The sequence below is a fragment of the Haliotis rufescens genome, unplaced genomic scaffold (assembly GCF_023055435.1).
Source record: "Haliotis rufescens isolate VD_foot unplaced genomic scaffold, xgHalRufe1.0.p SCAF_22, whole genome shotgun sequence".
In the NCBI taxonomy this organism is placed as follows: Eukaryota; Metazoa; Mollusca; class Gastropoda; order Lepetellida; family Haliotidae; genus Haliotis; species Haliotis rufescens.
The window spans coordinates 965,862-980,346 of NW_025963913.1; positions in this window are offsets into that span (position 1 = coordinate 965,862).

Here is a 14,485-nt window from a genome sequence, read left to right on the forward strand (position 1 = left end):
AGATAATGCTTTCCACCTCTGAACATTGTTGAGTACAAAGAATTTAAAATGATGCCATTTCCGCTGCGCTTTAACTTACACAAAGGCATTTGCCCTGTCCTCGGTCAAAAAACAAGTGTGACATTTTGAAAGCGAGGTCTGCATACTTGCCATATTTGTCCTGAATCTTGTCAATCACATTGGTGTCAAAAGGGACAGAAAATTCAATAATATATAATTTAATGATTTCATTGGATTTATCAAAAAGTACAAGATGATGTTTGTTGACATGGTTACGCCTGAGGCTGTACACGGGCCTATTCCAAAGAATTTTGTATTTATCATTTTCCATGACGCCCTCTACATATTCCGGGTCGTACCATGAATGGACCTCTGTGTCAAAACCACAAGCATGGCGAAGACGGTAATAAATTGAGCGAGCCACTCCAACATGTCGCTTTAGATATATAGTACTGTGTTTGTACCAAAGCTGGGCATCCACTGATAATATGTTGGACAGTCTAATTAAATTTACATTTTGATGTATAATCACATAGTGACGGTTTCAAGTGGGAAGCGACTGGTCCTGAACAGCAAACAGAAAGCCTTCTGTTTCACTTTTCAGGCCAGCCGACCTCTTTAAAGCGAAGGACCCCGAAGGGTTGCTGACCCTCTCAAGACACCGCATATAAACTCGATGCAGAGCTCGTTCAGTGAGCCTTCCCTTGAGAAACCTAACCTGTGCCGATTTGATGAAGCACTTGACGCTCAATATTATGGGAGTATTATATTACGTTGAGACTAAAGATACAGTTACATCTTTATTACCAAAGATCATGAATGAAATGGCATCTGAAGCTCACCGATGTGAAATGCTTGTCTTTTGTCGTTGACAATGAAGGCGGTGGGGTAGCCTTGTGGTTGAAGCGTATGGTCGTCACGCCGAAAGCCCGGGTTCTATTTCCCACATGGGTCCAGTGTGTAAAACCCATTTCCGGTGTCTTCCGCCGTGATGTTGCTTGAATATTACTAAAAGTGGCGCAATACCATACACACTCATTGATAACATCTATGTAAACTTTGGGGGTAAGACATTGAGACAAGAAGTTGGCATCCCCATAGGCACTAATTGTGCTCCCCTCCTTATGGGGACCCGTGAAGATTCCGGGGTAGAATAGGTCTTCAGCAACCCATGCTTGCCGTAAAAGGTGACTATGCTTGTCGTAAAAGGCGACTAACGGGATCGGGTGGTCAGGCTCGCTGACTTGGTTGATGCATGTCATTGATCCCAATTGCGTGGATCGATTCTCATGATATTAATCACTGGATTGTCTGGTCCAGACTCGATTATTTACAGACCGCCGCCATATAGCTGTAATATTGCTGAGTGCGGCGTTTACCAACAAACCAACCAACCAACCTTCTTGTGGGTCTGTTTCTTGATGCACATGAATCGAAATTTCTGCTATTAAGTTCAATTTAAGCTTCAGGTATATCGATGATCTGATATCGATTAGCTAAGTTCAAATAGCCAGGTCTCTTCCACTGATTTATCTGCATGAACTAGAAATAAAAGATACAAGGGAAACCGCCTCATATGTTTTATATTTAGATCTATGAATAGCGATCTTGAGCGACTAAACTACAAAACTGTATACACAAAGAAAAAAGTTAAGCACACCCTAATATATTTCATTATTGTTTAGTCCCAATATTTGTAACAGTCATGAAAGATAAAATTACGGGAAGAATTATGTTTTCTCGAGATGATGTAATCAGTCATGCGTGACAAAAGCTCACGTGATATGCATGGTATGCCCGTGCAGCATGCTACCCTCGAGTATCTCTAAAAGCAGTATATCCAGACGTTAAAATTGCTTTCTTAAGCTCGGTTTTAAACAGTTAGGTGTGGCCATGGCACGAAGGCGATTATCAAACGCCACAAGATGGCAAATAATCGGCATGCATTACGCATGAATGTCTTGTGATGCCATTGGTCGGATTTTGGGGTATCATGTCGCCGTTTCAGCACCAGATCCGTCAGGAACCGGCTGAAAGCAGCAGGACTGAGGGCTAGACGAGTCATAAAGCGTCCCTTGTTGAGAGATCACCACAAAGCTGCTCGTTTAGCATGGTGTATTGCGCGACAGAACTGGAATCCGAGAACTTGGAGACGGATCCAATGGTCAGACGAAAGTCGCTTTCTGCTCCACGTCATTGATGGATGAACGAGAGTTTAGAGGCACCGGAACACGGCCTACACCCCCAGGAACATTAAACCGACTGTTACATACGGCGGGGGCTCGGTAATGGTTTGGGGGTGTATCTCTCATGATTGCAGTTGGATTTGTTCACGATAAGGGGCAACTTAACATGGGCTCAGTACATCCGGGAAGTTTTGAGGCCAGTCGTCGTTCCTCATTTTGACAACCACCCTCTTGCTACTCGACCTCAGTACATGGATGACAATGCCAGGCCTCATCGTTCGCATGCAGTCGTGGATTACATGAGGGCCAATGCAATATTGCAGATTTGAACCCCCTTGAACATGTTTGAGATATTCTGGGGCGTTGCATACAGGCACGAGATCCTCTTGTACAAGATTTACGCCAATTGGAAGCAGCATTGCAACAGGAGTGGTTGTTGTTGACACATGACGTCTGACTGGAGGCATGAGACGTAGGGTGGAATGCGTCATCCAGGCACGTGGTGGGTATACCCGCTACTGATCTGTTTCACGTCTCATGTCAAGTAGAGACTTTAAAGAACATTTTCACATAAAATATCAAACGGAACTCGTTTACTTAATCCTGCAGCTCCATACTTTTTTAATAGGTATTTTAAGGTCAAAAACAGTACTTGTGTTACCATGATGTTTTAGTCAATAAATATCAATCACAACTCACCAATATCTTCTTTATTTGTTGTCAAATGTTTGTTCTATCCGATGACATTGGTATCGCCCAGCTCCTGTGGTCAGTCATCCCATGCCATGATTTTTTGCCATTTGTCATGGTTCAGAAATAGGGGTGTGCTTTACGTTTTTCTTTGTGTATATATTTAAAGAGGGATAACTTGAACTTTACAATAGTCAACATTATGTCGATCATTAATCCAGCATCTCCAGACCTTGGTGTTACATTTCACAACGTTAGCAGCACGACCATGCTCTTTCAACGAAGATTTCAAAGAGCGCCATGCTACTCTTGCTCTAAGTTGTATGATCAGGGTCAAGCCGTGAAACCTCAGAAAACCTTTCAAAACCTTAATGGTAGACATGTGTGGACATTTCCAAATTTAATGCATCAACGACAAATATGGTGTCTCATGCAATTCCCAATTTTGACTTCTATGTTTCGTTCCGGTGAACAATTGACTTGCCTTTGCAAATCTCAGGTCGTCACAATTTGACATAAGCACATGCTCATTAAACAGTTGGAATCGTACAATGGACTCTTCGAGACTTTGAACTGTTTTTTGTTGTTTTAATCTCTCCATTTCCAAGCAGCTAGGTGTAAAGACAGATATGCTCTGAGGATACATATACATGGAGATAAAATGCAGATAACATTAAATGTCACATAACGACTCTCCAGCTCATAACTTGTTCTTTCCAAGCCTGTTCGTGTTTATTACATCAGGTTACAGATAATATGGTATGCAGTATGGCTGGAGATCACTCTGACCTTTTATGTTAACACGCGTAAAAAGTGATAGCATGGGTTACTGTCGTCCAAAATCCCTTGCCAAGACATGACAAACCATTGCTTCAATTCTTGATGAAAATTGTCAGCACATGGATACAAAATCTCTTGATATTGTCATGTCGCTACATCTTCCAACATGGGATCCATACATGTTCCTTACGACTCAATAGTACAGAAAAGGATAACTGAGCACATTTTATTACCTATTGATGTTGCTCTTCAACCCCGTTAGTGTTAAGAGAAAAGCAATTACTTAGCAAATACAGACAGATGAATATCTCGTACATCACAAAACACGAAAATAGACATAGTTTGATGCAAGGAAGTCTGCACGAGTTCTCTCCCGGTAACTGTGACACACATTAAATCTCGCAACGTGAACTCACAGCGGTCAGGTACGTAGGGCTACCGCTGTTCCTGCTACGTTTGTTAGATCCTAATAGACAGTGCATGCGATAAAGTGGAGAACAGTGTCACGTCCGTCAAGGACCCTCTCCCCTCTTATTTTCTCGGGTCCCGTTCCACAAAGTGATCTACTATCGTAAACCCATGTTAAAGTATGGGAGTTACAGTGTGGGAGTAACGGTCATCTTCGTGACATGGAACGAGGTCATGGAAGACAGGGTGTCGGTAAAGGTGCGAAGACAGTGTCAGGACTGTCAGGGATCTCTCTCCTATGTCGGCTCCTGGCAGACAGTGTGTAGGACAAGGCGGAGGACAGTGTTAGGACTGTCAAGGATCTCTCTCCTATGTCGGCTCCTGGCAGACACTGTGTAGGACAAGGCGGAGGACAGTGTCAGGAGTGTCAAGGATCTCTCTCCTATGTCGGCTCCTGGTAGACAGTGTGTAGGACAAGGCGGAGGACAGTGTCAGGACCGTCAAGGATCTCTCTCCTATGTCGGCTCCTGGTAGACAGTGTGTAGGACAAGGCGGAGGACAGTGTCAGGACCGTCAAGGATCTCTCTCCTATGTCGGCTCCTAAGTAGACAGTGTGTAGGACAAGGCGGAGGACAGTGTCAGGACCGTCAAGGATCTCTCTTCTCTGTCGGCTCCTGGTAGACAGTGTGCAGGACAAGGCGGAGGACAGTGTCAAGGCCGTCAAGGATCTCTCTCCTATGTCGGCTCCTGGTAGACAGTGTGCAGGACAAGGCGGAGGACAGTGTCAGGACCGTCAAGGATCTCTCTTCTCTGTCGGCTCCTGGTAGACACAGTGTGTAGGACAAGGCGGAGGACAGTGTCAGGACCGTCAAGGATCTCTCTCCTCTGTCGGCTCCTAAGTAGACAGTGTGCAGGACAAGGCGGAGGACAGTGTCAGGACTGTCAAGGATCTCTCTCCTCTGTCGGCTCCTAAGTAGACAGTGTGCAGGACAAGGCGGAGGACAGTGTCAGGACTGTCAAGGATCTCTCTCCTCTGTTGGCTCCTAAGTAGACAGTGTGCAGGACAAGGCGGAGGACAGTGTCAGGACTGTCAAGGATCCCTCTTCTCTGTCGATTCCTGGTAAAGACAGTTTGCAGGACAAGGCGGAGGACAGTGTCAGGACCGTCAAGGACCCCTCTCCTATGTCGGCTCCTGGTAGACACAGTGTGCATGACAAGGCGGAGGACAGTGTCAGGACCGTCAAGATCTCTCTTCTCTGTCGGCTCCTGGTAGACACAGTGTGTAGGACAAGGCGGAGGACAGTGTCAGGACCGTCAAGGATCTCTCTCCTCTGTCGGCTCCTAAGTAGACAGTGTGCAGGACAAGGCGGAGGACAGTGTCAGGACTGTCAAGGATCTCTCTCCTCTGTCGGCTCCTAAGTAGACAGTGTGCAGGACAAGGCGGAGGACAGTGTCAGGACTGTCAAGGATCTCTCTCCTCTGTTGGCTCCTAAGTAGACAGTGTGCAGGACAAGGCGGAGGACAGTGTCAGGACTGTCAAGGATCCCTCTTCTCTGTCGATTCCTGGTAAAGACAGTTTGCAGGACAAGGCGGAGGACAGTGTCAGGACCGTCAAGGACCCCTCTCCTATGTCGGCTCCTGGTAGACACAGTGTGCATGACAAGGCGGAGGACAGTGTCAGGACCGTCAAGATCTCTCTCCTCTGTCGGTTCCTGGTTGACAGTGTGCAGGACAAGGCGGCGGACAGTGTCAGGACTGTCAAGGATCTCTCTTCTCTGTCGGCTCTTGGTAGACAGTGTGCAGGACAAGGAGGAGGACAGTGTCAGGACTGGCAGTGAGGATAGATACGTCCTATAAAATAAGTGCAGATTGCAGATAATGTCTGTAATACACACCTGAACGTAGAAGAATATAACAGATATATGCATAAACGAATGCATTCAAAGAAATCAGAGACATCCTCTGGAAATGGTCTCATTGTATTTGTGCGGATGGAGTACCGTATCCGACGGAATAAGCGCACAGGGTGCTCTCAAAATTAGAAATAGGGGGCTCTTATTAGAATATTATTTGGGTGATAAAAACCCAGAGTTTAAAGATAATGTTTATATACGACAGATATATTTTTCTAGAATTTAATTGCCCATAATGAAGGGTGTTATAACACTCGTGTGCGTATATATCCGAATACATAAGTCTAGTGTACATTGATCAATCGGATGGGGTGCTACTTGGGATTGTTCACTAGCCAATATATTAGTAAATATTGCCGTGGACGCTTATTAGAGGGGCGCTTATAACGTCGAGTACGGTATATGGTTCAAGATGTTCATACTACGAGTATTGCGGTATCGTTGAGACACACGTTGAATGTTTTAGATATGGCTTTGACGCTTAATCACTCTTGCTTGGGTTTCCGGGAACACATATTATACTTGACTGAGATCAGGGTCGTTATAGTTAAGACTAATAGGAACGTTTACTGTTTCATAGCATGTTATAACCGCACTGGCGCAAAGTATTAGTAGAGGGCGTAACGGGTACGCGAGAGAAGTGCCCAGTCAAGCGAGCCAGTTACAAGATGAGAGATGATCACTTCAAATCGGTACAACTTAAGGGAACGTTTACTGTTTCATAGCATGTTATAACCGCACTGGCGCAAAGTATTAGTAGAGGGCGTAACGGGTACGCGAGAGAAGTGCCCAGTCAAGCGAACCAGTTACAAGATGAGAGAGGATCACTTCAAATCGGTGTATTTTCATATGCCCATGGTTACATTTGTATTACTATGGACGTGATGTACACTGGTCGTATTGTTCTGACAATAAGGTACTTCGATGTGACATCGCTTGATTGATATGGATAACTAGACGTGTAGTTAATTTACAACCAGTTGTAGACATAATAATAAGTATTTGTTTGGTCGGATATTAACACGAAGTAATCCACCCGTAACTTGTTATAACCTGTCAGACTAACAGAAAATGATTCTTGTCCTTATGTGTACCTGTGACTGCGACCCGTGAAGATCCGGGTTGGAATAGGTCTTCACCAACCCATGCTTGCCGTATTTTAGGTAAAGGCGACTATGCTTGTCGTAAGAGGCGACTAACGGGATCGGGTGGTCAGGCTCGCTGACTTGGTTGATGCATGTCATCGGATCCCAATTGCGTGGATCGATGCTCATGATATCAATCACTGGACTGTCTGGTCCAGACTCGACTATTTACAAACTACCGTCATATAGTTGGTATATTGCTCTGTGCGGCGTATAACAACAAAAAATCTAACAAAAACTATTATTAAACACCTTCCAACAATAAGAATTTTTGTTAACGCCATACACCTATCCTCGTTGACTTAGACAAGACTCTGGATTATTTACAGACCGCCGTCATGTAGCTGGATTATTGCTGAGTGCGGCGTAAAACAACAAACAAACAAACAAAACACACAAAATCTGTGACCGCCTGTCAGTGGACCTCGGATCAGTACCAAAACGTATCTCCGGTTGTTTTTCATCAAAATAATAAAACACAAGTAAGTAAAGTTGTTGCATATTATCTCTGTTATCGAACGACATGGAAGGAAATGTAAACAGAAATAACTGAACGGTCATATTGAGATAAATGTGCGAAATTAGAGCAAAACTGACTGTATTTTTTACGCTTCTTGCTCCTGTGTACTTTTCAGAAATATAAATTTACTTATTTATTTTTCTAAAAGCTTATTCATCGTAGATATATAAAATATAGGTCATTTCCTATCTCGCGAACATGTGACTGGTGAACAAGCCGTTAAGGGGAGGTAACCAATGCCTGACTAGATTTTCGGAACAATCTGTCAGAATGGAGCGTGCATAAAACACAAGATTTAACGCGTTGTTTCAAGATGATTCGTCATGGTTATAAAAAAGGAATTTCATTTTAATCCTATATTCTGACAATAATTTGCTATGGCGACTATATTACAAATAACACAAATATGCAGTCATTCACTTAAAAGCCTATGTACTTCGTCAGATATGAATGTATTTTTGCCATTTACCAATTTCTTAACACATCTTTAAGAACGGTTCCGCTTAATAAGTAATTTTGTTAATTTTTAGTCTGTATATCTTCATGTGGTAACTCAAATTATGATGTAAAAAGTTTTGTACTTTAGGTCGCGTTGCTTTTAATGCCAGTAAACCTGTTTAAAAATATATTATTGGGTGATGCAAAGGTTTTAGAAAACACAACAAATACTTGATTGCACTTATTTCCAAACACCGAGCCAAGGATTAAATTTGATAAGTTAGTACAACTGTACAAGTCATCATATCTATGTTTTACAGCAAATGTCTCCCGTGTACATACTTTTCAGGAACATAGATTTAGTTAAATCTTCTAAAAGCTTATTCATCGAAGATTTACCAAATATTCGCCACTTTCCAGGCACTTGGCATCACGTTGAAACATGACGATTGTTTACTTTTATTCAGACCCGTGAAGATCCGGAGCAGGATAGGTCTTCAGCAATCCACGCTTGCCATAAAAGGCGACTATGCTTGCCGAAAGAGGCGACTAACGGGATCGGGTGGTCAGGCTCGTTGACTTGGTTGATGCACGTCATCGTGTCCCAAATGCTTTGATCGATGCTTATGTTGTCAATCACTGGATTGTCTGGTCCAGACTTGATTATTTACAGACCGCTGTCGTATAGCTGGAATATTGCTGAGTGCGGCGTTTAACAACAAACAAACAAACAACATAACACCGCGAGTACCGTATCGCCTACAAGTTACTGGTGAACAAGCCAGTCGAGAGAGGTTTGTACAGGTTTTGACGAAATGCACCGTTAAGGTGAAGAAGTTGTCTCGGGGATTGTGAATGTAAACATGGAAAATCAGAGCAAAGCAAGACATATGTGAAGAAGACAAACATTCTGTGGAAATATATCAACCATTCTTTATGTATACGTTGAAAAGTGACCGCCTCCGTGGTCTAGTGGTAGAGCGTCCGCCCTGAGAGCGGAAGGTCCGGGGTTCTATCCCCGGCTGCGTCATACCAAAAGACGTTAAAAGATGGTACTTGTTGTTACCCTGTCTGGCGCTCGGCATTAAGGGGCTAAAACAAGGACTGTCGGCTCGGAGTCAGTATACTGTGTCTGAGTGGGGTATTCATGTTAAACTGCGGCGTGGTATCTCAGTGGGCTAGCACTATGAATCGGCATCAGTCCGGACTAGTACAAGCAGCCACACACACACACACGTGCATGCACGTCGCTATATAAGTGCAATAATCTTAGACGCGACGTTAAACCCAATTTCACCTCACCTCACGCTGAAAAGTATTTGTAATGACAAATCTCCTGTACATCTGTGTTTCAATTAATAGTTCATTATTAGAGTTCGCAAGTATCATATGTCAGTGGTTAAAAGCCCACGTACATACAAAGGACAGTCCCGTTTCTTGTAAGTTTTCAAGACGGACTCGTATCCGCCTCTAAACATAGAACTCGAACATTACTTCCTGAATGTAACGAGAAGGGCGCTCCTGTCACATAACTAGATGTGATCATGTTACTCTGATATATGAAATGGCCAACAGTCAAGTAAAAACCCAACATGTGGAGTGTTTAGTTTACAGGGGGCGGTCGGGTAGCCTAGTGGTTAAAGCGTTCGCTCGTCACGCAGAAGACCCGGGTTCGATTCCCGACATGGGTACAATGTGTGAAGCCCATTTCTGGTGTCCCCCGCCGTGATATTGCTGGAATATTGCTAAAAGCGGCGTAAAACCATACTCACTCACTCACTCACTTCAGTTTACAGTGTATGAGGAAAGGCGCATGAGCAAAGCTACAAACGCTGACGCGAATTTAAACCCATGTTGCTTCAATGCTGCATTGTATATGTGTATATAGAGTGGACTGAACTTGCAGACAGACAAATGGAGACTGATGATTAGCAGAATATGAATAACACTTGCTGGGGCTGCAAAAGAACCCGAAATCCTTATCACCCTTTCAGGAACTGAGTCCAAATGTAACGGAAACGACATATACTACTCAAAAGAAGTTAAGGATCACCCGATTCTTTCATATTGGTAATGTTAATCTGTCATGGCATGAGAGATTAACTATTGTAATATGAAAGAATCAGGTGATCCTTAACTTCTTTTGAGTAGTATATATATAAATACACAGTGATACCAGCAGGCGGTCTCGAGACGGATACTACCGATATCATATGTAGACTAAAGGTCAATGTCGTTGTAATGTTCATGCTAGAAGTCAAAGGGGGGCACGGGTGGCCCAGTCGTCTAAGGCGCCGCGATTCGCTGTGCAGAGTTGCGTCCCCTGGACACGCCAGGAACCTATGATTGTGGGTTCGAATCACGGTTCACCCCGATTTCAAGGTTTGTCAGCACCATACCCGTGCTCGTGGGTTTCACCGAAGTGGTAAACGTCTGAGACCTGCATAGCTTAGGGCTTTCCTCCCACATTAAGCTGACACGCCGTGATATAAATGGAATACTGTGAAAAGCGGTGTTAACCCCAACTCACTTACTCACAAGAAGTCAAACACTGTCCTTGCTTTGTGAGAATGAAGCTTTTCTCAGATGCGTGACAAGACTTGAATAGTTTGTGGTTGTTGTATAAACTGTCTGTATAGCTGGTGATTAAAGCGTTGACTCGTCGAAAATCCGGCTCAAACATAGGTACATTGTGTCGATCAGACCCATTCGCGGCCTCCCGTCGTGAACATCCGGGTTAGGAGTGGCCTTCAGATAACCCATGCTTGTCGTAAATGGCGACTAAAGGTATTAGGTGTTTAGACTCACTGAACAGGTTGATGCATGTCATCGCGTGTGCATCCACATGTGTGCATGCATGTGTGTGCATATATGTGTGCAAACATGTATATGTGGGTGCATCCATGTGGGTGCATATATGTATGTGCATCCATGTGTGTGCATCCGTATATGTGCATCCATGTGTGTGTGCATCCGTATATGTGCATCCATGTGTGTGCATATATGAGTATGCGCATATGTGTGTGCATCCGTGTGTGTACATTCATGTGTGTTCAACCATATGAGCATCTCAATCATATTTTGGTGTGCGAGTACTGTGGGCCAGGTATAAATTAATACACAAAGGAGCAAAACACCATGGCCATGGCTCGTTAATCCGGATTTCCTTTAATCCGTGGATTTTACTGCTCTATCCACTGTCGTTAATACCTTACTACAAACTGCTCTGCTTTTATTATCCGGCCCTTATATGCCGTTAATACACAGCTACAAACGGCTCTGCTTTTACTATCGGGCTCTCATATGCCGCTAATACACATCGATACACAGTTCTGCTTTTAGTATGCGGCACTTTTATGTCGTTAATACACATCTACAAACGGCTCTGCTTTTACTATCGGGCTCTTATATGTCGTTAATACACATCGATACACTGTTCTGCTTTTACTATCCGGCCCTTATATGTCGTTAATATACAGCTACAAACGGCTCTGCTTTTACTATCGGGCTCTTATATGTCGTTAATACACATCGATACACTGTTCTGCTTTTAGAATGCGGCCCTTATATGTCGTTAATATACAGCTACAAACGGCTCTGCTTTTACTATCGGGCTCTTATATGTCGTTAATACACATCGATACACTGTTCTGCTTTTAGTATGCGACACTTATATGTCTCTGATATACTATCCAAAAGGAAGGGGATCATATAAGTGTTATTGTCGGTCGTCAGAAGAAACATCCGCTGTGACAAATGACTGCCAGAGAGACGGTTTTGGAACCAAAATCTTACGTCCCAAGACACCCGAAACATTGCACGTGGACCATGCAGCCCCTCCATGCACGTGGACCATGGTGTCCCTCCGTTCACGTGGACCATGCAGTCCCTCCGTGCACGTGGACCATGCAGTCCCTCCGTTCACGTGGACCATGCAGTTCCTCCGTTCACGTGGACCATGCAGTCCCTCCGTGCACGTGGACCATGCAGTCCCGCCATGCACGTGGAACATGCAGTTCCTCCGTTCACGTGGACCATGCAGTCCCTCCGTGCACGTGGACCATGCAGTCCCTCAATGCACGTGGATAGATGGTCATTCCTGTTTTGGACACTTCAGAGGAAGGTCGTCAAATCGCTGTGAGCCATGAGTAATGGTGAGTTTCAAAATCCACAGCAACACATAAGCTGTCTACTCTTGCTTCAATACAGTATTTGTGATCAAACTGGGAATGTGTAGCTTCCAACATGATGAACGCCTAAGAGTTCCCGTCATGCTTCAGACTTGAAGAGTAAGTGAGTATGATTTCACACCGCATTTACCAATTTTACAGCAATATCACGGCAGGGGACACCAGAAATGGACTTCACGTATTGAACCATGTAGGGAATCGAACCCGGGTCATCGATTCGAAGAGCGAACACTTTAACAAGTAGGCTACCCCACCGACCCTAAATATTGCTGAGATCAGCGAGAGATACCCGACATGTTCAATGTGTCTCAGTCTGTGATTTGCAGACTATAGAACAGGTTTCTGCTGACACAAAATGTTAATAATCGTCCCTGCACAGGGCTCAAGGAAACAAGTCAGAAACTAGGGTTTCAGAAATCGAACCCCAAAAATCCAGTCAAATCGTTGATCATTTGAGCCATGCTACCGGAATTCACGTTATTGACCATACAGTTAGTCATCGTCTGCATGCAGCTGCATGCCCCGCGACAACGTGTTGTACCACGACTAATCGACCCATTCTAGCCAGACGTCAATGGTGTTTAGGTGAGGTGAGGTGAAATTGGGTTTAACGTCGCGTCCAAGATTATTGCACTTATATAGCGACGTGCATGCACGTGTATGTGTGTGTGTGGCTGCTTGTACTAGTCCGGACTGATGCCGATTTATAGTGCTAGCTCACTGAGATACCATGCCGCAGTTTAACATAAATACCCCACTCAGACACAGTATACTGACTCCGAGCCGACCTGTCCTTGTTTTAGCCCCTTAATGCCGAGCGCCAGACAGGGTAACAACAAGTACAATCTTTTAACGTCTTTTTGTATGACGCGGCCCGGGATCGAACCCTGGACCTTCCGCTCTCCGGGCGGACGCTCTACCACAAGACCACGGAGGCGGTCCAATGGTGTTTAGAGCGTAGAAATTAGATGAATCGTCAATGGTTTCGTGTAATGTTTTCAGATGAGGGCAGATTCACTCTGGCTTTGTGGATAGACGTGGCTGTATCTGGAGGCGTCTTGGTGTGACGTAAAGCAACATGGCAGATTTTGGGGGTGGGTCTGTAGTGATATAGGGCGGGAACACTATGACCGCCAGAACGCCACTGCATATTGTCCATGGGATTTTCACTGGAGAGCACTACCGATACAATCCACTGACGTCAACAGTTGTGACGGTTGCGCGCCATGCTGGGTCCACGTTTTTTCTTTCAAGACAAATAACGCTCGCTCCCAACGTGCACATCTCAAACAGCCAAAAATCACCAGTCCAAGAAACACTCTGCATGTACGAGATCAAGTCACGTTCACAATGGTCATGAAGACCCCTGCCTATTTGACTAACTTGCCAGAGGAAACAATTTACTCGATTGACTAAAGTGTTTCCCAAAGCATTTCTCTTTTAGGACATCATGTTAGATGATTTAATGGATAATATGTAAGTGTTCTACGACCTTTAAACCAGACAACATGAACAAAGCAGTGGCGGTTACGGACCTCGTTGACCTGGACACTGCGGTGAATGTTAACGTCACACACGTTTTCTCATTGACCTGGACATTGCGGTGAATGTTAACGCCATACACGTTTTCTCATTGACCTGGACATTGCGGTGAATGTTAACGCCATACACGTTACCTCATTGACCTGGACATTGCGCGGAATGTTAACGCCATATACGTTTTCTCATTGACCTGGACATTGCGCGGAATGTTAACGTCACACACGTTACCTCATTAACATGGACATTGCGGTGAATGTTAACGTCACACACGTTTTCTCATTGACCTGGACATTGCGCGGAATGTTAACGTCATACACGTTACCTCATTGACCTGGACATTGCGGGAAATGTTAACGTCACAAACGTTACCTCATTGACCTGGACATTGCGGGGAATGTTAACGTCACACACGTTACCTCATTGACCTGGACATTGCGGGGAATGTTAACGTCACACACGTTACCTCATTGACCTGGACATTGCGGGGAATGTTAACGTCATACACGTTACCTCATTGACCTGGACATTGCGGGGAATGTTAACGTCACACACGTTACCTCATTGACCTGGACATTGCGGGGAATGTTAACGTCATACACGTTTCCTCATTGACCTGGACATTGCGGGGAATGTTAACGTCACACACGTTACCTCATTGACCTGGACATTGCGG